Here is a 26,291-nt window from a genome sequence, read left to right as displayed (position 1 = left end):
TTCTACCATTGCCTGGTAATCTCTACCTCTCAGACCAATAGCTGCCCGGCACCAAATCATCATTTCACTTTTCGGGGGCATTTCAATAGGGAAAGGGTCACACATTCGCACGCTACCAATCTCACCACCGGAGAGTTCTAGCTGTTGCCGTCGCATCAGTGCCCGGATCTCTTTCTGGAGCACTCGCTGCTGGCCGGAGCTGGCGTTTTTGGCAACCTGCTGTAAAAGGAAAATCACCTCTGCAAGACAATTTTCAATTACATTAGTTCCTAGAGTTATCTTTGGGTGACTCTCGTGTTTGTCAATGTCTACAATGATCAGTCCCTGTGCTGCCAGTTCGACTCTACCGATTTTAATGGTCACCTCTTTAAATCCAATCTGTGGCACGGGCTGACCATTGCTGGCGATGATACTCAAGTCGTCGTCAGGGTAGCGGGTGATATCCGAGTCATTCCAGTACTGCTTGAAGAGCACGTACCGGATGGTGGTGACCTGTGACCCGGTGTCCAGTAGGGCACTCATATGAATGCCATCCAGTACCACGGGTAAGACTGGACGTCCTCCCACATATTTGTCGCGCCAGTTCGATGGGCCTGGTGATCTTTTTCCTGGGGGTTGGCCCTCTACCCCAGGTTGTGCCAGTTTAAAGGACAGTACCTTGCCATATGTCCGGGTTGATTGCAGCGGCGGCAGATGGGTCGTCCGTCCTCGTTGTATCGGTCGCTGGGTCTTCCTCTGGCCGGTGGGGTCCTCCTTGGTCGACGCCACGGGATGTCCTCCGGTCCAGATGCCAGCTGGATCTTCCCTGGAGTGGAAACCTGTAAAGACTGCACAGTTCGGGTTAGCGCAGCAACGCTTTTAGCTAGCTCTTGGACCTGATGGTGCAGGTCTGGAGCCGGGTCATTGTTCAAAGCCTGCGCACCAGCTCCCACAGGCCCTGCCGACAAGGGCGCCGCCTCCTGGTGGTAAGTGGTAGTGGGGCGTCTGGGGGTCACAACGCCACCTGGTGCCGGTTCTCGAAGCACCCGGATGGCTCTGTCCTTGAACTGTGCAAATCCCAGATGAGGGTCCTGTAAGGCCATTGCCCGCAACTGGGTTCGGTGGGCATTGCAATATAAACCCTCTATAAATTGTTCAGTCAACAGCCTGTCCTCGTCTCCCACGCCGTCAGGGTCGGTCTGCTTAATGGCTCTCAGGGCCTCTTGTAGGTTCAGGACATAGTCCCTTATACTCTCATGTGCCCGCTGTTTGCACCCGTAGAATCTAAGCTTGATCTCGGCTGAGGTGCGGGTATCAAAGGTGTCCCTCAGCCGGGTTAGTATCCCTGCGACAGTCCTCCCCCCAGGTGGCCAGGACTTTACCTCCCTTTGGGCTGCCCCGGTTAATTGGGCCACCAGGATGCTCACTTTTTGCTCCTCTGTGAGGGGGTACACCTGGAAGAGGCTATCCAGCTTTTCTCTAAAGTCATGCAGGGTATGTGACTCCCCTGAGTACTGGGGTAGCCAGGCTGCCCCCGGGATATAGGGCATGGTGAAAGGCATGACCGCAACAGCGGTGGCGCTGGCGGGGGTTGAAGCGGTGAAGCTCTCCTCCGTATCCGACATCCTTCTCCCCCCTAGTGGACCGTGGCCTACCTTGCGATGATCCTCTTCCGTAGGCCGCGGCTCCGCAGTGGATCGTCAGGGTTGAGGACCTTCCGTCGCGCTCCTGTGACGTCGGCGTCTGCTGGGCTCCTTCCAGGACCTTACGCAACGTCCGGACGTGAGGCGGGGCTTCAGTTCTCGCGCGCTTTCGGAGTCCACGCCCCTCTTCTTCCCGCACGGCGTCCTCAAGATGGCGTCCAACGGCGGGAAAACTCCACGGAAGGCGGGAAGAAGGTCTGAAAATGGCGCCGGATGGCGGGAATCTTCACCGATGGCGGGAAGAAGGCTGAAGATGGCGCCGGATGGCGGGAATCTTCACCACTGGTAAGTTTGAACAGTCTTTTTCAGGCACGCAGTACCCGGTGGTTGCGGGCACGAAATCCTGCCGACTACGCCAAAAGTTGACGCGCCCCTGGGCCTGTGTCGCGCTGCGTTGCGCACGCGGGAGCTTACCCGGAGCCGGATCTCTTGAGGGTTGTAGTCTCGTGGCGGTGATCCGGTCCGTGCCCAGGGAGTCAGACTAAGTGGCGCTGTATTAGCGGTAGATGTTGGACGACTACGCCACCCGTTGAGTACAGCTAAGGAGCTGCTGCTGCAGGGCAGACCGCTGAGGCCGGTGGTAGGATTGTGCAGCGTGATAGTATAACCCCCAACGGGAGGGGTATGGCCTCAGGGCAGCCGACGTGGATGATGGGGGTAGCAGGAACCACTCGGAGACGGTACGGTGTAGTTCAGGGTCTTTACTGGTGACAAAGATAGACCCTCCCGGAGTACTGGCTAGCGATTGGGGCCTGGTCAGTCCTTGAGCAGATGGGATCTCCCCTGGCCAGGCGGAGTTGTAGGCCTCCCAAACTAACGATACTCTTCCGGCTACCTTGCTAGAGGCGGGTATAAGTAGCCCACGTCCCTGAGTGTACCGTGTGGTGCTCACCCGTATGGCCGGTGACTTGGGGCCTTCTAGTAGCTTCCGCTCCACGACGGCGGTGCTGGTCCCACGCGTGTGACCGTGCCTTCGGGTTTCTGGGCCAGAGGACCTGCAATCCCCTGCCGGTCGGTTTCTGCTGCTGGATAGGAGTTAGTCCCCACAGCCTCGGACTCCGGGTCCGGTGATAACTTCTCAGTCAGGGCGAGCTCTGCAGCTGCCAGCCCCTGACTCCTTGTAGCACTGCTCCCACAGAGCTCCTGATGTTCTTTTCCTATATCTGCTTCTCTGTCTCTACTTCTTCTCTACTCCCTAACCCTGCCTCAGCCCTAGGTTTATATAGGGGAAGTCCTTCCCCTCCCAGGACTGGGCAGGAGGTGTGGCATGCACAGGATCCCTGACCAAGAGACCTCCCACCTGCTCTCAGACATAACATTGCCGTTACTGTGGAAACCAGACCCCTGGGGTGCCACACATCCATTGGGGTATCCGCCAAATGCCGCACACTTTAATTATAACCCTCATTTTAGTTAAGCTATATTAGTTTCCATGACTGTCCTTCGGTTTGATATTTAAAATATAGGATGTCAAGGATGAATGTTGCTATTTTTCCCTGGTATCGTGTAAATGGTCTGCAGTCAATGAATGATTCCATATCTAACTATGAAAACACACTCCCTGTTGAGCCTCACCTCTAAAGTACACTACTTTGTTTACTTTTGCTGGTAACTCTGGGGTCCTGGATAGAGATGAGCGGTGTTCGACTCGAACTGTTCGCCAATCTCAAATTCGAGCTGTTTTGGGCGGTGTTCGAGCCGTTCGGCGAACAGGAACGATTTGAAAAAAATTCGGCTGTTCGAGGTTATGTTCGATAACTGTTCATGCACCAAAATCATAACCGGATTTTTTCTCAGTAATGCTGAAAATTAATGTTAATACGCAGTTTGAGTGTACAGCGGGGCGGGGGGAGGGGCAGGGGATGGATCTCTGCAGAAATAATGAAGATCTCCATTTTTTTTTCTCTTTCCCGCATTTACAGTGGGGAGGTGCAATCTGTCAGCCTATCAGCAGCGCACACACAGAGCGAACTGCTTTTTTTCACACAAGCAAGGGCATGTGTCATTGGCAGTGTATGTCACATGTCCTTGCCCTATAAGACCCAGGCATTTTCCCCGTCGCCACCATTTTCTCACTGCTGCAGCTGCGTGTTAGACGGCACCGCTGTTGCTGTGTGCGCTATACTTTGTTAATTTCAAGCCAATTTTCGCACAAATCTACAGATAGCTTGGGAGCAGGGAAGAGTTGTGATTGCAGTCCTTTTAAGGACTAGGTTACAGCATTTCCTACGACTTTTATCAGGTAGGTCTGTGCTCTTAAATAGATAGGTTGGGAGTTAAGACTAATTGTAATTGCAGTCCTTTTGAGGGCTAGGTTACATCAGTTCCTATCACTTTTATCAGGCATGGGTGCTAAGCCTTGGGTGCTAAGCCTTGCATAGCCTGAGCATTTTTTCAGATCGATAAAGATGACCCAACTCGTGTTATCTGTAACATTTGTCAGCAAAAGCTAAGTGGAGGCCAAAAAATACATAGTTTGAGTACTTCATGCATGAACCGGCACATGGATATGAAGCATAAGTTGCAGTGGGAAGCTCACTGTGCTACAATGCGGCCTAGCCGGCCGGGCCAACCACCGTCTACCACATCTTGTGCATCCGCGGCCTCTTCATCCTCTGTGACTGGGTGGACAGCAGTCACACCTGTTTTGGGACCCAGACCTGCCACCTCTTTACCCGCAGCAGCCAGCGTGATTGGCAGGTCATCATTTTCTTTGGAGGTGGAAACACCTGCTGGTGTTCAGCGCTGTCCGACATCGATTGCACCACCTTTGGATCAAGGCAACCTAACATGTCCGCCTGCATCTTCCTCACAGACCGGCAGTTTGCCGGGGACATCCTTCTCAACCCCGTCTAAGCACAACAGCCAGCCCTCTGTCCCTCAGATGTGGACAAGTAAAAGACCATTTCCTCCTAGCCATGAGAAAGCTAAGAGGTTGAATTTCACCATCTGCAAGCTCTTGGCTACAGATATGCTGCCTTTCCGCCTGGTGGACACACAGGATTTTCGAGACCTTATGTCCGTCGCAGTGCCCCAGTACCAGATGCCCAGTCGGCACTACTTCTCAAAGAAGGGTGTGCCTGCGCTCCACCAGCATGTCGCACACAACATCACCGCTTCTTTGAGAAACTCTGTGTGTGACAGGGTGCATTTCACCACAGACACTTGGACGAGTAGGCATGGACAGGGGCGTTGCATGTCGCTGACTGGGCACTGGGTAACTATGGTGACAGCAGGACAAGGGGCTGCTGTCCAAGTCTTGCCGTCCCCACGAGTTGTGCGTCAATCCTCTTTATCTCAAAGTTCCTCCACTGCTTCTGCCTCTTCAACCTCCTCTCGGTCCTCCACCTGCACCCAAAGCCTGTCTGGTCATGCCACAAGCTTTCTAACTGCACAGAAGGGATCCTGCACACCTCCTTACTATGCTGGCAGCAGGGCTCAACGTCATCAGGCGGTTTTCACTTTGAAATGTCTGGGAAATGTGAGTCACACAGCTGAGGAGTTGTGGTCAGCTCTGGAGAACCAGTTTCATGAATGGTTGTCTCCACTGGACCTGAAACCAGGGAAGGCCGTGTGCGACAATGCTGCAAACCTGGGTGCGGCCCTTCGCCGGGGCAATGTCACACACGTGCTTTGTATGGCTCACGTGTTGAACCTGGTTGTCCAGCAATTTTTAGCCCACTATCCCGGACCAGATGGCCTTCTGCAGAGGGCACGGTCGCTGTGTGCTCACTTCCGCCGTTCGCTCAGCGACTTACATCTCTACAGAAGTCGTTGGGCCTGCCACTTCACCGGCTAAAATGCGATGTGCCTACCCGGTGGAATTCAACTCTGCACATGTTGCAGCGACTGTGGCAGCACCGACAAGCCCTGGTGCAATACTTTGTGATGTATAGCCTGGGCCAACGAGATCCAGAGGTGGGGCAAATCACGCTGCAGGAGTGGTCTCAGATCAGGGACCTATGCACCCTTCTGCACAGTTTTGAAATGGCGACGAAGATGTTTAGTGCTGACGATGCCATTATCAGCATGACTATTCCAGTGATATACATGCTGGAGCACATGTTAAACAGAATTCGGAGTCAGGTGGTGGCACAAGAGGAGGTGGAGGAAGTAGAGGAGGAGGAGTTGTATGCGGAAGGGCTAACATCTGCAAGGTCCAGACGGTCGGCAGCACCAAGGCGGCAGGCATGTGAGGGTGGGGGAGATGGTTTTACCAGGGCACTTGGTAGCAGCCAAACTAGTGAGGAAGGTGCAGGAGCCCAGGAAGAAGTGGAGGACGAACTGATGGAAGACTCATCAGATGAGGGAGACCTTGATCACATTTCTGTTGTGCGAGGTTGGGGGGAGAGGGCAGACGAAGGAAGCATGATTGTTACCTCGCCACCAACACAACAGGGACTTGGTGCTCCTGGATGCACAAGACACATGAGTGCCTTCTTGCTGCACTACCAGCAACATGACCCTCGAATTGTGAGAATTAGAAATAATCCTGACTACTGGGTTGCCACACTGTTAGATCCCCGGTACAAAAGTCAATTTGCAGAAATTATTCCTGCCATAGAAAGAGATGCACGCATGCAGGAGTATCAGCAGAGACTGTTGCAGAATCTTACATGTGCTTTTCCCCAAAACACTAGTGGTGCACGTAGTGAATCTCACAGTTCCAACTTGCCAACCGTGGGACCGTCAAGTGTTCAGCTCTCAAAACGTAACAGAAACACAGTATCTGCTGGTAACATCAATTTTGCGGAATCATTTCACCACTTTTTTAGCCCATCCTTTGCAAGGCCACAGGAGACAAGAAGTCTGACACATAGTCAACGCCTAGAGACGATGGTACAGGAGTATCTCCAAGTAAACATTGAAGCCATGACTGTGTCACTGGACCCTTGCTCTTTTTGGGCTTCCAATCTGGATAAATGGCCGGAGCTCGCCACTTACGCCTTGGAGATCTTGTCATGCCCCGCAGCCAGCGTTCTGTCTGAACGTGTGTTCAGCGCTGCTGGTGGTGTGCTGACAGATAAGCGCACGCGGCTCTCCACTGATAATGTAGACAGACTCACGTTCATAAAGATGAACAAATCATGGATCCGAAATGACTTTTCTACCCCTGTGTCATCCTGGGGAGAGTAAAAGCTTGATGATTTATTAAAATCACCTCACCAACCATTTTAAGCTTTAAAATTACTCATCATGTTTATCTGTATCTTGGCTGGAAAATAATTTGGGCCTTGTAGCAGTGTGCAGTACTGATTCTATTAGGCCATCTATACTAAGCTCCACCAGATTTAAAATTACTAATCATGTTTATCTGTATCTTGGCTGGAAAATAATTTGGGCTTTGTAGCAGTTTGCAGTACTGATTCTATTAGGCCATCTATACTAAGCTCCACCAGCTTTCAAATTAATAATAATTTTTAGCTGCATCTAGCCCGGAAAATAATTTTGGGGCTCCTAGATGCGCAAGACACTTGAGTGCCTTCTTGCTGCACTACCTGCAACATGACCCTCAGATTGTCAGAATTCGAAGTAATCCTGACTACTGGGTTGCGACACTCTTAGATCCCCCACACTCTTCGATCAACCTTTTCATTTTAATAAAGAACAAAAAAATGGTCATTTTTGAAATTATAAGCATTAGCAGGTTATTAGAAACGGAATCAAACAGTTTTCAACTCAAAACTTTATTCTAGGTGATGTTACATTTGCACATAGGACCCCTTGTTTGAAAGGAGCTTCTGAACTCTCTCGTCCATTGAATTTGTCAGGTTTTGGATGGTTTCTGCTTCAATTGTTTTGCATGAGGACAGAATACCCTCCCAGAGCTGTTGCTTAGATGTGAACTGCCTCCCGCCATCATAGACACTCCTTTTGATGATGCTCCTGAGGTTCTGAATGAGGTTGAGGTCAGGGGAGCATGGGGGTCACAACATAAGTTTGTCCCCTTTTATGCCCATATCAGCCAGAGATGCAGATGTGTTATGTGCAGCATGAGACGTTGTATTATCATGCATGAAAATGATCTTGCTGCGGAATACACGGTTCTTCTTCTTGAACCATGGCAGGAAGTGCTGTTTGAGAAACTCCACATACATTATGGAGTTCATCTTTACCCCTTCAGGGATCCTAAAGGGGCCGACAATCTCTCTCCCCATGATTCCAGCCCAAAACATTACTCCACCTCCTCCTTGTTGGCGCCGTAGCCGTGTTTGCGTGGGGTGTCCATCAACCAGCCATCCTCCACTCCATCCATCTGGACCATCGAGCGTTGCACGGCACTCATCGGTGAACAAAACAGTTTTGAAGTCAGTCTTCATGGATTGTTTGGCCCACTGGAGCCTTTTCTGCTTGTGTGCCGTGGATAGAGGAGGTCGACAGGATGGCTTACGCACAGCTGCAAACCTCTGAAGGACTCTGCATCTTCTTGCTCGGGGGACGTTGGAGGCACCAGCAGCTTAAAAAACTTGTCTACTGCTATGACAAGGCTTTTTTGCCGCTGCTCTTTTAACCTGACGTAATTGCCTGTAGGAAAGAGTCCTCAATTTTCCCTTATCAGCGCGCACACGTGTGTACTGTGAATCAGCTACATACTTCTTGATTGTGCGATGATCAGGATGAAGTGTCTTGGCAATGTTGATTGTAGTCATGCCTTGACCTAAACACTCCACAATTTGTTGCTTCTCAGCAGCCGACACATCCTTTTTCTTTCCCATTTTGGCAGTAAATGTAGGCTGCTTAATAATGTGGGACAGCCTTCTTAAGTAGTCTTGCCTTTCATTGGACACACCTGCCAAACTAATTAGCACAGGTGTCTGCAATTGCTTACAGTGATATAAAGAGCCCTGACACACATCACCATCAATGAGTTTAACTGACAAACAAAAAAATTCTTCCCTTATCACTCCTAAACACTTTTTGCATAATAATTTGGAACACAGTGTACATGTGCTTTTCCACAAAACACCAGTGGTTCACGTAGTGAATCTTACAGTTCTAACTTGCCAACCGTGGTCTGTATGGAGTTGTTCAATAAAGGGCCGAAAATTAAGATAACATAGATCGGAGAGGTCTCTATGAATAGGAATTCCTAAGTATTTGATATCCTGTGAGGGCCAGGCAAAGGGAAAGTTGGACTGGATGGAATCCTGTATGGATTTGGGGAGGGAGACATCGAGGGCCTCAGACTTCGCTGCCTTGATTTTAAAATTTGACCATATAACAAAGTGATCTATTTCAGCCATAACAGCAGGGATGGATATATGTGATTGAGTGATATATACTAGGACATTATCAGCAAATGCAGAGCACTTGTACTCGGTGCCTCCCACCTCAATCCACCTAATATTGGGGTTATGGCGAATTGATGAGAGCAGGTGCTCCATCACTAGGATGTATAAGAGAGGGGACAGAGGACATCCCTGCCTTGTCCCATTGGTGATTATGAAAGGTGATGAAAATGTTCCATTTATCTTCAGCCTAGGTGACGTATTGCGATACAGGGCCGTGATTTTGCCTATAAAAGGGTCCCCTAGACCCCTACCCCAAGCTTTTTAAGGGAATAATATATGGCGTGCCAGGAGACTCTATGCTTTCTCAGCATCCAACGAGAGTATCTAATTACAAATTTTTAACTGCATCTAGCCCAGGAAATACTTTGTGCCTAGTAGCAGTGTCTGCTAGTCAGCGGATTATCCCAGCTGTTAAGCAAACTACACCATCTGTTGTTTGGACACTTAATTTTTTCAAAGGAAATGGTTCGGGCCCCCGGGACACTCAGTAAAGAGCATCGGGGAGGCACCCCAAGGCATAGGGGCTGGGACTGGCAGTAGGATGCCTTGAGGTGGACAGCCGAGCTCGATCCTTATAAAAGCTTTTTAACTGCAGCAGCTTTAATGGACGCTACTGGAGCTGGAATTGTGCCGCTGCTGGCATGAGACTTGCCCTCCAATAGATCCTTGTAAAAGGATTTAAAGTGTATTCATTCAAATTAGAGAGACAATTTAAATTAAAAAGCTTAGAGCTGCCTCCACCGCAGGGGGGCTCGCTCGACCCACCAGCGGACAGGCACCAGTATTGGGAGAGGGGGGCTGGCCGTCAGGGTCCACCGCAGCTCTGCCACAAACCCGGCGAAACGGAGGTCGCACGGGCAGGAACGGATTGGCTGTGTCGGCTTCGCACTTTTTTGGTTTTAGAAGGGCATGACATGCCTATATCTGTGTCTCCCCCTCCTTTTACTCCTCCACCTCTTTTCTTTTTTCGCATGACTATATGTACTTGTCACTTTTCCATGTGTTAGTTGTGTCTTCTGAGCAGTTTGTCAGCTTTTGGACACCTTTGAAGGTGTTTTCTATGTGTTTCTATGTGTTTTTGTTTGCCTGCCATTGGTTTTAACGGTGTTCGACGAACAGTTCGGCGAACATACGGGTGTTCGACGAACCGAACCGAACTCGAACACTACGGGGGTGGCTCAACACTAGTCCTGGATTCAAATCCCACCAAGGACAACATCTGTAAGGAGTTTGTATGTTCTCCCCTTGTTTGCGTGGGTTTCCTCCTGGTTCTCTGGTTTCCTCCCACACTCCAAAGGCATACTGATAGGGAATGTAGATTGTGAGCCCCAATAGGGACAGTTCCCATAATGTCTGTAAAGCACTGTGGAATTAATGGCGCTATATAAGTGCGTAAAATAAATAAATATTTGTTGCTGAAATGGGCAGCAATTCTAGTGGAAGTGGTCGTCAGAGCTTGTTACTTGACCCATCAGAGGGGGAGGGATGGTGCCTTAGGGGTCGTGTTACCTTAGTCTCTGACCCATTCCTTTACATGGGGGCTGAGTGTTCATGTGGGGGGAAGGGCACCATCAGCTTCATCTGCCTAGAGCACCAAAATACCTTGTCCCGGCCCTGGTCACAATTCTCACTGCCTAATAATTCTGCGGTGTAAATCTTATTTGATACTAGATTTCCATACTGGATTATATTCATACATACTGGATTTCTTATATTAGCTGTATGTTTTTATACATGTGAATCTCATATGATTTAAAGATCATGGCTGCAAACCATCTGGGCATGAAGTAAGATTTTCACTAGTGTTGAGCGAGTATGTTCTATTAACCCTTTCGCCGAGTATGCTCAGGCCGAGCTCCGAGTATTTACAGCTGCTCGGCAATAAGGTTCAATCGCTCCCGTGTGCATGGTTTGCAACTGTTTGACAGCTTTATTACATGTGAGGAATGTCTATTTCTTACACATTCCTCACATGTAATAAAGCTGTCAAACAGTTGCAAATCATGCACACGGGAGCGATTTAACCTTATCACCGAGCAGCTGTAAATACTCGGAGCTCGGCCCAAGCATACTCGGACAGAACATACTCGCTCAACCCTAATTTTCACAGAATAAAGACTAGTTCAAGCTACTATAAAGGGACCCTGACGCTACATATGCGACTCTAGGATGATAATAGGTTTGTAAAGATGTCACTTTGTAAAGTGTCCCTGGTAACAAAAATGTAAAAAAAAATGATAAAAGTAGCATCTGTCACTTATTTAGCGTGGGCTGTCCTGGTCTCCCGAGAAGTGACACAGTCCCTCTCCCCTCCTCGCTTGATTGACATGACATAGGCCAGGATTCTTTATTACTGGCTATGCACGCCAGTCCTATTCATCAGCTGTGAAGGGAAAATAGAAATAAGCAGTCCGCCACCCTTAGCTTGCACACATTGCTTTGTGCACATGCCTGCTCAGGAAATGTAATCCCATGTCAAGCACGGGACTAGATGCCAAGCTGCTGGGTCCCAGGGTTTTGTTGCTACCAGAATATTTGTATTGGAAAAATATCCTTTTTTCCTCCATTTGCATTTGGAGGAGACGTGATCCCATGCTTCGTTCCATGGATTCCATTGGGAACCTACTAAAGGTGAGCTGAAAATTCTAATTTTTTCATTAAATTAATTATGCTCAATATTAATATTAACATATTAATTATAATTATTTTATATTAATTATATCACTTAATATTGAGCAGAATTAAGTATGCTGACACTCCCCTATATACAGAATGAGCCCACACACAGCCCCCTGTATACAGTATAAGCCCTCACATAGCCTTCCTCTATACAGAATGAGCTCAGTTTTCCTATGTACAGTATGAGCCCCCCACATAGCCCCCTATATACAATATGAGCCCTCACATAGCCTCTCTATGGACAGTATGAGCAACCACATTGCCCCCTATATATAGTATGATTCCTCACATACCCTCCTTATATACTGTATGAGTCTACACATAGTCCCCCTATGTACAGGCTATGCATGGCCCCTCTATATGCAATATGAGCACTCAAATAGCCTCCCTGTATTCAGTATGAGCCCTCACATAGCCCCCTATATACCGACACACATCCCACACACATACAAAATAAAACACACATACTCACCTTGGTCCTTTTCCCATGCGCTCTGCTCCTGTCTTTGCTGTGTGCACTTACACTCTTGCACAGCTGATGCAATATAGTAACATAATTGCGTCTGCTGTCTCAGTCACACGCACTTATTGTCATGAGGCTGCAGATAGCTTTGAAATTAGGATGTAGGCAGGATAGAGCAGCCACTTGATGTGGCCCATGAGCCAGTGTTTTCAGCCATTCGGCTGTCTCAGTCCCACCACGCTTTGCTCATGTTTGCTATAGATGGCATTTAGATAACTGTTTGAAGAAATATTATATGTTTATAGTAATAATGAATTCTCTGAAGACATATTGTATGAATAGTATAGTTAGTGTTACAATATTTTTAATGCCTGTGTTCTTAAAGAAGGATACGATAATGAACTGCGTGCTTGAGAAAGAGGGTGGACCCCTGAAACATTGATTGTGTGCGGGTATTATGTCTCTTATGCAGCATCTCATTCTGATTTTAAAATGGAAAGGTATTCCCGTCTCATCTAATGTGGATTTTTTCTAGACCCGTTACACTAAGGTGAAAGTGGTTGAAGTTTAACTGTTAACAATGTTATATGGAGGCATCTCTATCTCTCCAGTACTTGCAGAAATTCCTTTAATTTTGCTGTAGGCCTCTTGGCAGCCTTCCAGTCCAACTTTCTTCTTTTCATTAATTTTTAACGGACGTCGAATTCTCGGTAATGTCACTGTTGTGCCAAATGTAAGCCACTTCTTGATTTCACAAGTGTTCCATGGTATATCTAATGCTTTGTAAAAATAACACCCTTCTCCTCACTGATAGTTTTCAACAATGAGATCCTTTTGCTGTGTTGTAAGCTGTTTATGGACCATCGATTTTGCTGTAAAATGCAACTAAGAAAATGCTTGGAAAATCCTCCTAGAATAGGTAAACTTTATATGAGGTTAATCGAAATCACAGTAAATGATGGCGGCCGTGCACTGACTAATATGTAACATGAGTGTAAATGTGATTGGCTATTTCTCAACACAACCACATCCCCACTTATACGAGGGTGTTCAAACTTATGCAACCACATTTTGTTTAGTTTTGTTATTTTAATTTTCCTTCTCAAAATGGTTTCATTTTGTTTCTTAATGCATTTGTACACATTATGGCATATATTAAAGGTGAAAAAAGTTCTGAAATTATTCTTCTTGGTATGATTTTTTTTTACATGACAAAAATCTGGCATTTTAACAGGCATGTAGATTATTTATGTCCACTGTGATGTAGTATTTTCCAATGTTTTCAGAAAACTGTGTGTTATGGGTAGCATACTGAGAAAGACATAATAGCTAATAAAATCTAATAATATGTTTGTGACAAGAGGGCACCTGATGTAAATTTCCAATGGGAACTACATTTGTCTATAAATGGTATAAGAATCCTGATCACATGGTAATAAACAGAATTGTTTATGCTTACAATGGTGTGCATTTCTTTTCTCCAAGCGCTCATGACTGAGAGGGCTGAGTCCCACAATTTGGCCTCATTGGTAATCTGACTTTGAGTCACAACACACAGTACAGTTTTTGGCGCCCAATGTGGGGCCGTGGACAACCAGTCCCTCAAAGGATTCCTTATACATTCCCTAAAAAGTATAAGACTATATATTATATAACATATAGGTGACATGGCTTAAAACATGAACCATCTTCGCATCACAATACTAGGCTTGAACACTGGGTCTTCTGAACTGATCAAATTGCATCATACATGCCTAGTAGTCAGTAAGATCAGGTAAAAAGATCCGAAAAAAAGGCCTGACCACTGGATGCAAGGAAGGTCCGTGTTGCATAGCTGTGTGAAACCAGCCTAAGTTGAACCCATTTGCATTTCCAGTTCATTTAAACAGCTTTTTATTTGGCTGGACAACCCTTTTGTTCCAGTTTGTCTATGCTGATCCATTTATATGTTCTTTAGCGCGCCCTATGCTAAAGTAAAGGTATTGCTATTATCAGACTTTGAAAAACTTTTTATTTTCAGAAAGTCCATAAAATTTTTATTAGTATGTAAGAATTGTATTATCCCAGTGATCCCCATAGCCAAGTGAATTTACTACTCCTGGTCTGTTTACTATCTTTTTCATACCCTTGAATAAAGTGGGTCTCATATTACTACTTTTCCTGGGTCTCCAATTAGGCTCATTCAGCTTTCACATAAGCATTCAATTCCTTTCTCTCGGGCATTGACTTACCTCAGTGACTTAATACGGACATCTCGATGGAAAAATAGGCATCTATATAGTTTTATTAACCAAGCAATTAAAAAGCAGCAAAAGAACTTGCATTGTTCTGTGTTTTTATTTCCAACAGAAGGGAAGTAATTTTATACAAGTCAATGAGATGCAGCTTCTCCTAAAGGAAGCCCTTTGATAAGCTGAATAGTTGGCACAGATGAAAATGGTGACTAGACAACAGGTTCCTTCCTATGAAAAGGAGGCTTTTATTCCAGCTGGCATGTAATGGTCTTAGTGCTGACACCTTTAATACTTTTCAATAAGTTTTTAAGTGATTTCTGGAACAAAACTGAAATTACTGAGAGATTCTTGCTTCTTGGTTCTCACACTGCAACGAAACAGAGCAATCCTTGTCAATTCCAATCTGTGTCACACCGAAGCCGAAACTTTCTGGAACTTTAAAGTGACTGCTCAAAGAGACAGAATTAAAGGGTTGTTCAGTGCTTACCATTCTCAGCTGATGATTAAAATCTCCAGTAAGTAATACCGCAGCTTGTCATTATCTTCTTGATATATAACACTACAAAGCCTTGATCCTTGATAGTTCGCTGCATAGGGCATTTAACCATAGATGACCCTTCAAGGGTTGTCTGGAAAATATGTGACTGTAGACACTTTTCATTAAGGCCATGTGCACACATTGCATTTTTGTCTCTTTTTGGTTTTGTTTGATTTGTTATTAAAACCTGAAGCAAAACCTGATGCCAGCAAAGTGAATGAGAAACCTGAAATGTCATGCACATTGCGTTTTTTTTTGACTTGCAGATTTGGTGCAGAAAATAATCTGCAGCATGTCAATTCTCTATGCGTTTTTTGCCTGCGTTTGTCACTTTTTGACTCGGTCAAAAATGTTAGAAAATTGCAGGTCTAAAAAATCATAGCGGATTTGCTGCTTTTTTGCTTGCACTTTGGAGAAAAACTCTGCAAACTTATAATAAACAATACAGTCTCCTTTTTTTCTTTTAAACTAGCTTTATTTGTATCTAAAAACACAGGTGAAAAATTTACCAAAACCGCACATAAAACGCACCGAAATATAAAACAAATGCACGTTTGAGGTTGCGTTTTCCGGCCGAGAGATGCAGAAATGGTGCAGAAATTTCTGCACACAAAATACTCAACGTGTGCTCATACCCTAACAAGTCTGCAAAAATTATTTGTAGAAGGATCACAACTCCAAAGACATACTGATAGGGAATTTAGATTGCGAGCTCCAATGGGGACAGTGCCCATAATGTCTGTGAAGCGCTGTGGAATTTATGGTGCTATATAAGGGAGTAAAATAAATAAATAAACTATACAGAGATGAACGTCACAACAAAGGCACTTCTCTTTTCTTGCAGAAGCTATTTTCTTTGGCAAAAGAGAACGAATTTCTTACCAATCACAGACTGGCACCCTCTATTTTTATAAAAGGTTTTGCAGCAGCTTTTGTGTTAAGTGTACAGTTCTCTGCCCCAGATTCTACACAACTTTCTCATACTCACTGCAGATGCTATAAAACATAATACTCCTGCCGCAGACCTAGGTAATGGCAGGAATTTCATATTGAGCAATAGTAGGCACCCTTTAAAATTATATTCTGCTGAGGTGTGGATTATATCAATGTACCTCTATTATAGATAATTAGAAATCTAAGCGTAATTGCCCTAGGTCTTCTGTTATACATAATATGGCACATGACATGCAGTTATCCTTTCATATGAAAATGTAACTTTTTCTTGGCATTCAATATAAAATCAGATTTACTAGAGGTATTGTCAGGGCTTATGAAGAGCACAGAATCGAGCCTCTATTTGTCTGACTTCCTCACAGAAGATGCTACAGTAGCTTAGAAGGAGTTCTTTTTCTTTTGATTACATTGTCTATCTCTGTGCAGCAAAGTGGTTTTGATGCTGCCAGTAGCCATGTGTTTAGGGTATGGAACATCACACAAGTAGAAGTATGGTATATGTGTGGGTACTCAAAAGAAACAGGAATCGTCCTCTGGAGGGCAGAGCGGTTTTAGTACAGTCTTTCACCGCTAGGTGAATGTTTGCGGAATAACAAATAGAAGATTTTCCAGGCGATTCCAGATTAAAGTAGTTCAAAAACTTTTAGGCTGTGTGCCCACGATGCGTTTTTAATGCGTTTCTGCAGCGTTTTTGCAGCTGCGGAAACGCATCAAAAACGCATGGTAGAAGGGCAGCAATGTTCCCCAATGTTCTGTGCACATGCTGCGAATATTTCCGCTGCAGATTATCATTGCGGAAAAAAGCGCAGCACTACCAATTATTTTGCGGAAATGCTGCGTTTTCGCCGCCATTGACTTGCATTAGAACGCGCCAATTCCGCAAGACTGCATCTGTACTTGCGTAATTGGCGCGTTCTAATGTGCGGATGGCACCCGGGTGTAGAGGAGAGGAGAGTCTCATCCACACCCAGGTACCATTAAAAAATCTGTAAAAAAAGAATAAAATAAATAAATGTATATTTACCTTCCGGCGGCCCGCGCTGCGCTCCTACTTGCTTCCCGGCATTTTGCAGTGGATTGAAGGACCTGTGCTGACGTCAGAGTCATGTGACGGGTCACGCGACGTTGACGTCGGCAGGTCTTTCAATCCACTGCTGCCGGCACCGAGCGAAGCAAGCCAGCGCGGGCCATCGGAGGGTAAGTATATATTTATTTTTTTATTTTTAACCATTCTCTCGGGTCACACTATATAAATCCATGCAGTTTGCATGCATTTATATAGTGTGACCTAGTTGTCACAAGCACTTTCCAAGTGATGCTAATCGCTTGGAAAGCGCTTGTCAATCCGCATGCGGAAATGTCAGTGAATAACGCTCCATTTCCGCATGTTCCTGGCAGGAAAACGCATGTACAATCCGCATGTACAATCCGCATGCGTTTTTTCTGCCAGGGAGATGCAGAAACGCTCAGGAAAAAATCCTGAGCATTTCTGCATCGTGGGCACATAGCCTTACTCTAAATCGTAAAAATTGGCACTCACAATAAATCCAAGCATGATGTAGTTGCCTATTCGTTTCAGACTAAAAAAAGTCCTTAATCATGGATAAAAAGTGCTGAGAATCAGAGAGCCTCAACCAAGGTGTGCTGGACTACACCTGTTTGCAAATGTTCACGGAACCCTTCGGAGTCAGAATGCCAGCTGACAATGTTAGAGAAGATTGCGTTTGGTTCTAGTGATTCTTTTTTTCACCAAGTTGTTCAATCTCTCACATATTTTCTGATGGCTGATTCACACAAACATGTGGCAATTAATGTTTTTCCTTTTGGTAAACCCATCAGAAACAGTTGCATCGGGGCACAAATTTTGCTGCAGCTCATTTCACGCCCAATTCCTCTGTTAAAATTTGCTGACAGGACCTCCATGATATCCAAGTCAACTCCACAAGTTCATCAATGTTTCCTGTCGATCTTCCAAAATGCCTTGATAAATTTTCATCACATTTTTTGTCAGTTCAGGCAGTCAAAGGACCATCCGGAATGAGGTTGATCATCAACTTACACTTTACCTCGAATGAGAAAACCATTCCTTAACCTGTATTTTACTCATGGCAGCTTTCTCGAATGATGTTTGTAGTATAACAACCATTTCTGATGCTTTTTTTTTTTGCCCAAAAGGAAACAAAACTTCATAGCTGCACCTTGTTTGTGTAAATCAGCCATAAAAATATTGGGCAAAAGATTAAACAAGTCATTGAAAAATAAAAATCACTAGAGCCAAACGAAAACTTCCCCAACAATGTCTGCTGACATACTGACTCAAAAGAGTTCTACAAACATTCACCTTGTAGCGGAAGCCTGTGCTGCATCTTTTGAGTACTGCCTCGTATTGAATTTTTCCAGATTCTTTAACAGAAAGTAGTAATCTTATCACTACCATTGTCCGCCATATTGGCTCTTATGGGGTTAACTTTACTGCCACTTGGTCACCAACAGAGTGCTCCTCTTGCCTTTCCCAGGTGCTGATTTGTGAATGATTAGATTTGCACGAGGCAGAAAAAATTAAACAGAACATGCACAAAAATATCACAGCCATTCCTCTCATAATCTTTACTTTCCTTCCTTCCTATTGTGTCTCATTTCATTATTAAAACTGAGAAAGCTATGAAGAGATTTTTCTCAGCCATGCCCACCTTCCTCCTCCTCACTGTCCTGTTTCTGGCTGTAGAACAACTGGCTGGTATCACTCTGAGAATACTTTTTATCATTTTTGGTCATAAAAGTATTTACATTGATTTTTCTGAGATACAAAAACATTACAAAATAATTCTTCACAGTTTGTCCTGTGCTGTTTCTGTTTACACTAATGTGTCATCCATAGGGGCAACAAATAGGAATCCGCTAGTAATCGCCCAGTATGCTGACATAGCTATGGGTCAACTTGACAAAGCAACCGGTCATTATTGGTCAGTCCACTCCTGTGACACATTAGACTGTAATATAAACAGAAATTTGTTGCAGGGTCTAAACAGTGCATGTGGGGCAATGGAGAAAAATTCTAAAGTCAAAGTGGTATTACCATCCCAGACATTTATGACACACCTAAGACACACTTGCTCTGCATGTGTGACCACCACTCCACTCATAGCAGAGCAAGGCAGTGTCCATTCTGGAGAGTTTTGGGTCCAAGTATTGGACACATTTATGGCTTCTCCCCAGGATGCACCATAAATGGCCTGGGATGAGATTACACCTGCAAGTAGTTGGGGTAATTTTTTCCTGGAATACCCCTTTCAAAAGTGTAGAGTTTTTCTTCTTATTTTATTAGCCCTACTCTCCTGAGTATTCCGTTTTTTTGATTTTCTAAAATATGGGCCTTTTTATTTAGTGTTAATCTGTCTGGTTTTTATGAGGGGGCGTTGCTGACAGGGTAATAATACAGAGCAGCATAAAGACACGCCCCTGAGGATCCTGTTAGCCACGCCCCCTTAGTAGAGATCATAAAAATTAGCACTAAATGAAAAAGCTCATCTCTGGGACTGTATGGCGGATTTTAAAAAACAAAAAGCACAATACTCAGGGGAGCAGCGAGAATAAAATAAGCAGAGAAACTTGCCTCTTTATGACCTGGTGACAGATCTTTTTTTGGGGTGTTTTATATTTTTGGTTTTGAAAAAGTAAAAAAACAAAAACAAGAAATTTAGTGTTATTTTGGAAGCAAATCAGCTGCTCCGTGTGTTACCACAACCACATAAATGTATGTCAGGATGGCTTCCCGTGCCATAATAATAGATGAATGTTGAAAAGTCTGGGAGACATTAATTATAGTAATTAAAAAAATAACATACAAAAGTATCTTATATTTTCATGGTATTGCATGGTATAGAAAACAATTTGTGTAGGAACCTTTGGTCACAACGAAGGTGCACATGTGAGTACAATGATTTCTTATATTTGCAGTTAAATGGCACACTGTGGTAAATAATACAAAAAATTGGAGGGGGATTTTAACTGTAGGTCGTCTGGCTTTCAGCAGATGGCACTGTTTCTCTTTACGGACTATATAGACACAAAATCTGCATACTGTTGGATTAAATTTGCAATTAAAATGTTATTGTGCTTGAGGCGACCTGCGCAGTACTATATGCATGGCGATTAATTTCACCGTGATGTGCCAAATTCACCGAAGCTGCAGAGGAAACTTCGCTTTTATCCTTTGGGTTCTGTGCCCACTTTAGCTAAAGAGATGACCTTTGTGAAAGAATGAAGGCAAGATTTCAGACTACTTATATCTCCAATGATCTGATTAAGGCCAGAATGTTTACACATTTACATTTCTAGTTTGTTTTTCTGCAGTTTATGACTCAGAGGAGACTGGTCAAAGCTGACTGCTTCTCTTGTAGAGATCTAATTAGCTTTGTATGGTACACAGGCTGCAGTGGGTTATAAAGATTGATAAATACTCTATGCTTTACCTTGAGGCTAATACTTATTTAAATGAGGTTTACATACTGTACATTTATTTTTAGCTTTTCCAAAGTTCACTGATTCTATACTTCATGCTTACATTTCTTCCATGATTGAATAGTTTAGGTCATCTTTAAACGGAACTTGTCAGAAAGTTTTACTTTCCACATCATTAATATGATTGAGTAGCTTGTTAAAAGATAAGCCAAACAATCCTTTTTACTCCAAGATGCTGCTCCAGCAGCGAGAAATCAGATTTTGAAGTTCTGTCTGGAAGTGCACTGGGGCATAACGATGCACTTATAGCTTCTCAGCCTCGTGCTGTATTTCCTACCACCCTGCCCTGGCTTATTGACCGTTAATTTGCCCTGGTACATGACCACTAACTTCTCAATCAGGCAGGTGTGGGTACTGCTAGGTAGAAAACACATCGTAAGGCTAAGAAGCTAGAAGTGTAACATCACGCCCCAATGCACTTCCAGACACAACTTCAAAATGTGATTTCTTGCTGCCGTTGCAGTGCTTTGGGGTCCTGATGGGATTGACTGGCTTATATTTTAAAGGGCTACAAGGTAGTGTAGCTCATCCAGAATGGCACATCAATGTGAGCTGTGGCAAAAAGGTTTGTTGTGTCTGTCAGCGTAGTGTCCAGAGGCTGGAGGCGCTACCAGGAGACAGGCCAGTACACCAGGAGATGTGGAGGGAGCCGTAGGAGGGCAACAGCCCAGCAGCAGGACCGCTACCTCCGCCTTTGTGCAAGGAGGAACAGGAGGAGCACTGCCAGAGCCCTGCAAAATGACCTCCAGCAGGCCATAAATGTGCATGTGTCTGCACAAACGGTTAGAAACTGACTCCATGAGGGTGGTATGAGGGCCCGACATCCACAGATGAGGGTTGTGCTCACAGCCCAACACCAAGCAGGACGATTGGCATTTGCCACAGAACACCAGGATTGGCAAAGTCGCCACTGGCGCCCTGTGCTCTTCACAGATGAAAGCAGGTTCGCAATGAGCACATGTGACAGATGTGACAGAGTCTGGAGACGCCGTGGAGAGCGATCTGCCTGCAACATCCTTCAGCATGACCGGTTTGGCATTGCGTCAGTAATAGTGTAGGGTGGCATTTCTTTGGAGGGCCGCACAGCCCTCCATGTGCTCGCCAGAGGTAGCCTGACTCCCATTAGGTACCGAGGTGAGATCCTCAGACCCCTTGTGAGACCATATGATGGTGCGGTTGGCCCTGGGTTCCTCCTAATGCAGGACAATGCCAGACCTCATGTGGCTGGAGTGTGTCAGCAGTTCCTGCAAGATGAAGGCATTGAAGCTATGGACTGGCCCGCCCGTTCCCCAGACCTGAATCCGATTGAGCACATCTGGGACATCATGTCTCGCTCCATCCACCAACCACACCACACCACAGATTGTCCAGGAGTTGGCGGATGCTTTAGTCCAGGTCTGGGAGGAGATCCCACAGGGGACCATCCGCAACCTCATCAGGAGCATGCCCAGGCGTTGTAGGGAGGTCATACAGGCATGTGGAGGCCACACACAATACTGAGCCTCATCTTGACTTGTTTTAAGGACATTACATCAAAGTTGGATCAGCCTGTAGTGTGTTTTTCCACTTTAATTTTGAGGGTGACTCCAAATCCAGGCCTCCATTGGTTAATAAATTTGATTTCCATTGATGATTTTTGTGTGATTTTGTTGTCAGCACATTCAACTTTGTACAGAACAAAGTATTCAATGAGAATATTTCATTCATTCAGATCTAGGATGTGTTATTTGAGTGTTCTCTTTATTTTTTTGAGCAGTGTATATTCCCCATCCTGTTATAATATATCACCCATCCTGGTATATATGTCCCCAATCATGGGCCCCTTCCTGGTCTAAATGTCCCCCAATCCCGGTATACAATCACTGGCAAAAATTATGGAATCACTGGGCTCGGAGGATGTTCATTCAGTTGTTTAATGTTGTTGAAAAAAAGCAGATCACAGACCTGGCACAAAACTAAAGTCATTTCAAATGGCAACTTTAGGGCTTTAAGAAACACTAAAAGAAATCAAGATTAAAAATGTGGTACTCAGTAAGGGTAATTTTTTCAGACCAAGCAAAGGGAAAAAGTTATGGAATCATTCAATTCTGAGGAAAAAATTATGGAATCATGAAAAACAAACACACAAAAGAACACTCCAATACATCACTAGTATTTTGTTGCACCACCTCTGGCTTTAATAACAGCTTGCAGTCTCTGAGGCATGGACTTAATGAGTGACAAACAGTACTCTTCATCAATCTGGCTTTAACTTTCTCTGATTGCTGTTGCCAGATCAGCTTTGCAGGTTGGAGCCTTGTTATCGACCATTTTCTTCAACTTCCACCAAAGATTTTCAATTGGATTGAGATCCGGACTATTTGCAGGCCATGACATTGACCTTATGTCTTCTTTCAAGGAATGTTTTGACAGTTTTTGCTCTATGGCAGGATGCATTATCATCTTGAAAAATGATGTCATCATCCCCAAAATAGCCTTTCAATTGTTTCAATTGATGGGATAAGAAAACTGTCCAAAATATCAATGTAAACTTGGGCATTTATCGAAGATGTAATGACAGCCATATCCCCAGTGCCTTTACCTGACATGCAGCCCCATATCAATGACTGTGGAAATTTGCATGTTCTCTTCATGCAGTCATCTTTATAAATCTCATTGGAACGGCACCAAACAAAAGTTCCAGCATCATCACCTTGCCCAATGCAGATTCGCGATTCGTCACTGAATATGACTTTCATCTCATCATCCACAGTCCACGATTGCTTTTCCTTAGCCCATTGTAACCTTGTTTTTTTCTGTTTAGGTGTTAATGATGGCTTATGTTTAGCTTTTCTGTATGTAAATCCCATTTCCTTTAGGCAGTTTCTTACAGTTCTTTTATGATAGGATGGCAACTTGCAATCCACCACTGTTACAAGAAGACGCTGTCCAACCAACAGTAGTCTCTTTTCCACCATTGCTCTCACTTATAGTCTCATTTGGGCCTCTCCCAGTTTCCATCTATACTGTACTCACTCTCCAGGATATTGCTTCTGCCACTTTTCTGGATTCCTGTTTTTGTAAGACTTGTCTGACCAAGTGATGCTCACTGTGCTGTAACAACAGTATCTGGTGTATCAGGCCTTTACAGCTGCTTATATTGTTGAAGCCCCTTCCTGAGCTTCCCACTAATTGGTAACCCTTTCCTCACCAAAACTCCTCTAGCTAACATTAGTTCTCATAGTACACTTTATTAAACAATTCTGCAATTGAAAATTGTATTAACATGACACATACATTAATTAAAACTTCATCAGGTGATGAAACTTCCCTTCTTACATATACATCAATGGGGTCTGAGAAGATCTGACATAGTTGTCATGGCTAAATAGAAGCACTGCAAGCCAACAAAAATAATTCCGTGAGGCATTTTAGGAAGATTTTAAAGCCTCAAGCTCCAATGCAAAATGTTCATTAAATCATAAACTGGTCTAAGGTAGTTCTGTGAAATCTATAAATGGCATTCTGCTGTCTGTTTCAACCAACATATCAGCTCTTCTGATGTAAACCAGTTGTGTCTGGTCAAAATTTTAAGCCAGATAAGACTGATGCGAAGTTTTGCACTTTGTGCACTGGTCCGGCAGTTGTAGCCAGATCAGAAAATGCTACATTTAGCTCTAAAGCCAATCCAGCACAATGGCTGACCTCCCACTTGAATGGGACTAATCCCGTAGAAAACTATGTGATCAGTTCCCACAGAAGTTAGTGTTTCTGTATTAGTGTCACGGGTGTGTCAGATGTGACAGACAGTCACCCTGCAGTTGGTTGCAGAAGATCTCTTCGTTTGCCACTCTAGGACCCAGCAGCTACCTCCCTCCTGCTAATTGACACCCAGGCCTGGGTGTTTAAATACTTTGTTTGCTGCACGGAGGTGTGGTTGATATTCACATGTTTCCTTGTGAAGACTTTGAGCTGTTGCAGTCTGCTTACTTCCTGTCTGGTGCTAGGAGGATACAACCGTATCAACTGAAAAATAAAAAGTTATAGCTCTTAGAAAATGAGGAGTAAAAATGTAATTCAAAAAGGGTCCCAGTGGAACTTTGTCACGCAAGGGCAGGCATACGAGAGGAGCCGGCCCTGGTGGCAACTTTAAGTGTATGTGCACTCTAAGGGAGCGATTTTATCAAAGATTTGTCACCAGATTTGTGTAAAAAAAAAAAAAAAGAAGATTTTAAGCATGACTTTTTTGTGCAAAAAAAATTGCGACTTTTTCCCACCATTTTCGGCCAGTTCCTACAAAGAAGACGGAGATGTGGTGGGACAAGGACATGGCGACCACCACTTGCCATATTCATGAGGAGCAGGACTGAATTAAAGTTTGTGGTTAGGTACTTACAGAGATGCACATCACTACCTGCGTCACTTGATTCATTAAGAGGAAAATAATTAATCAGGAGCATCCGCTCCATCACGCCTCCTCATCAAGACCAGCAAGAAGATAGTCGATCTTGATGAATCGGGGCCTAAGTCATTTTGTTGAGTTTTTAGAGGACAAACTTAGTGGAAAGTTTCCAAATCCTCCTGAAAAATTTAAAACTCCTCAAAAACTATGAGTTTCTAATCAGTTTCTGCTCTAAAAAATCAGCAAAAAATTAAAACAAGTGAGTTTTATATAGCGAAAAAAATCTTTGCACCAGCCTAAAATAAAAAAAACTTTTCCCTCTGTAAAGGATTCACAGTCTGTTCAGCAGGTGACCGAATATGCAAAGTGCTTTTCCGACTGAAGTAAGAGAAGGCATATAGCTAGGAAATGCCATCACTTACTGATCGATGGGGGTCTAACTGCTTGAACCCCACAGATCTTTATAATGAATGGATCTCTGCGCTAGTTAAACGTTGCGACTCCTTCATTGATTTTTCCTACATTGTGGCGTTCGTCTATGTGCAGCCGCTGTGCAGGGAAGTAGAACACAACCTCCATTCACTGTTTAAATTGCTTCTTTATTGTAGATATTCTCTAAATGTAACCATCTCTGCCGCTCAATAGCCCATCGAGGTATAAATAAATATATTCCCCGGAGTGACGTTTGTATAGAGTAAAACATATACACACACATTATACTTTTTATACCTTTACAGGCAACTCGCTGCACTAACTGAGCGTCACAGTGGTCGAATCAATCATCCTCATTTATCACTGTCTTTATGCTTTTGATTACTACTTGAAAATCGTATGCATGTATTTCATCAAGTCAATTAACGGAGAGATATATGGCCCCATATTTTTCCACTGTCCTATCAGCGTTGCATTAAAATTGCTTTCAGAGTGGTATATGATGAGCAATTCATAAAACATAGAAAATCCTTAGAAAACGACCTTCAATTAATATTTCAGAATGTCATCCCTTTTGCAAAATTGCTCTGCTTGATTACTCCAATCCCAATATGGAATAATCCGCCGTTCTACTCAGGCCGTGTCATTTTTTTTCTTACTATTAACCCAATTTAATTATATTTTGCTTAAAAAGTCAGCACTTTGACATATCATCAATTATAGCCGGCATGCTGTGAAGGTCATCGCTATTATAGAGCAATTTTCTGACGCTTTATTTGATTAGGACATTTAATAGACAATTATGTAAACATGTAAGCAGTCGTCTTCATCATATACACCAGACCTTGGATGGAACGATCATTTATACACAGTTGGAAAGAAAAAAAATGAAGGCCCCGATTCATTATTGCATTTGTACATTTTTTTGTCTCATTTTTGATGTTTTTAGCCTGTTTTCTAATTGCGCCTTATTCTCTTTTTTTAATTTACACCTTTTTTTTAAAGTTTATTTTATATGTATTCGCATTTTCTACATTGATGATTGTGGGTGAGGTTTGAGGACTTTAGATGTTTTCAGCTAATGCATGAGTTTTCTCTCAAAAATTGCGGAATCC

This window comes from Phyllobates terribilis, unplaced genomic scaffold (genome assembly GCF_046119375.1).
Source record: "Phyllobates terribilis strain yellow unplaced genomic scaffold, ASM4611937v1 Scaffold_1__5_contigs__length_1240528914, whole genome shotgun sequence".
In the NCBI taxonomy this organism is placed as follows: Eukaryota; Metazoa; Chordata; class Amphibia; order Anura; family Dendrobatidae; genus Phyllobates; species Phyllobates terribilis.
The sequence above is the reverse complement of the archived record's forward strand: the minus strand, read 5'-3'. Positions refer to the sequence as shown.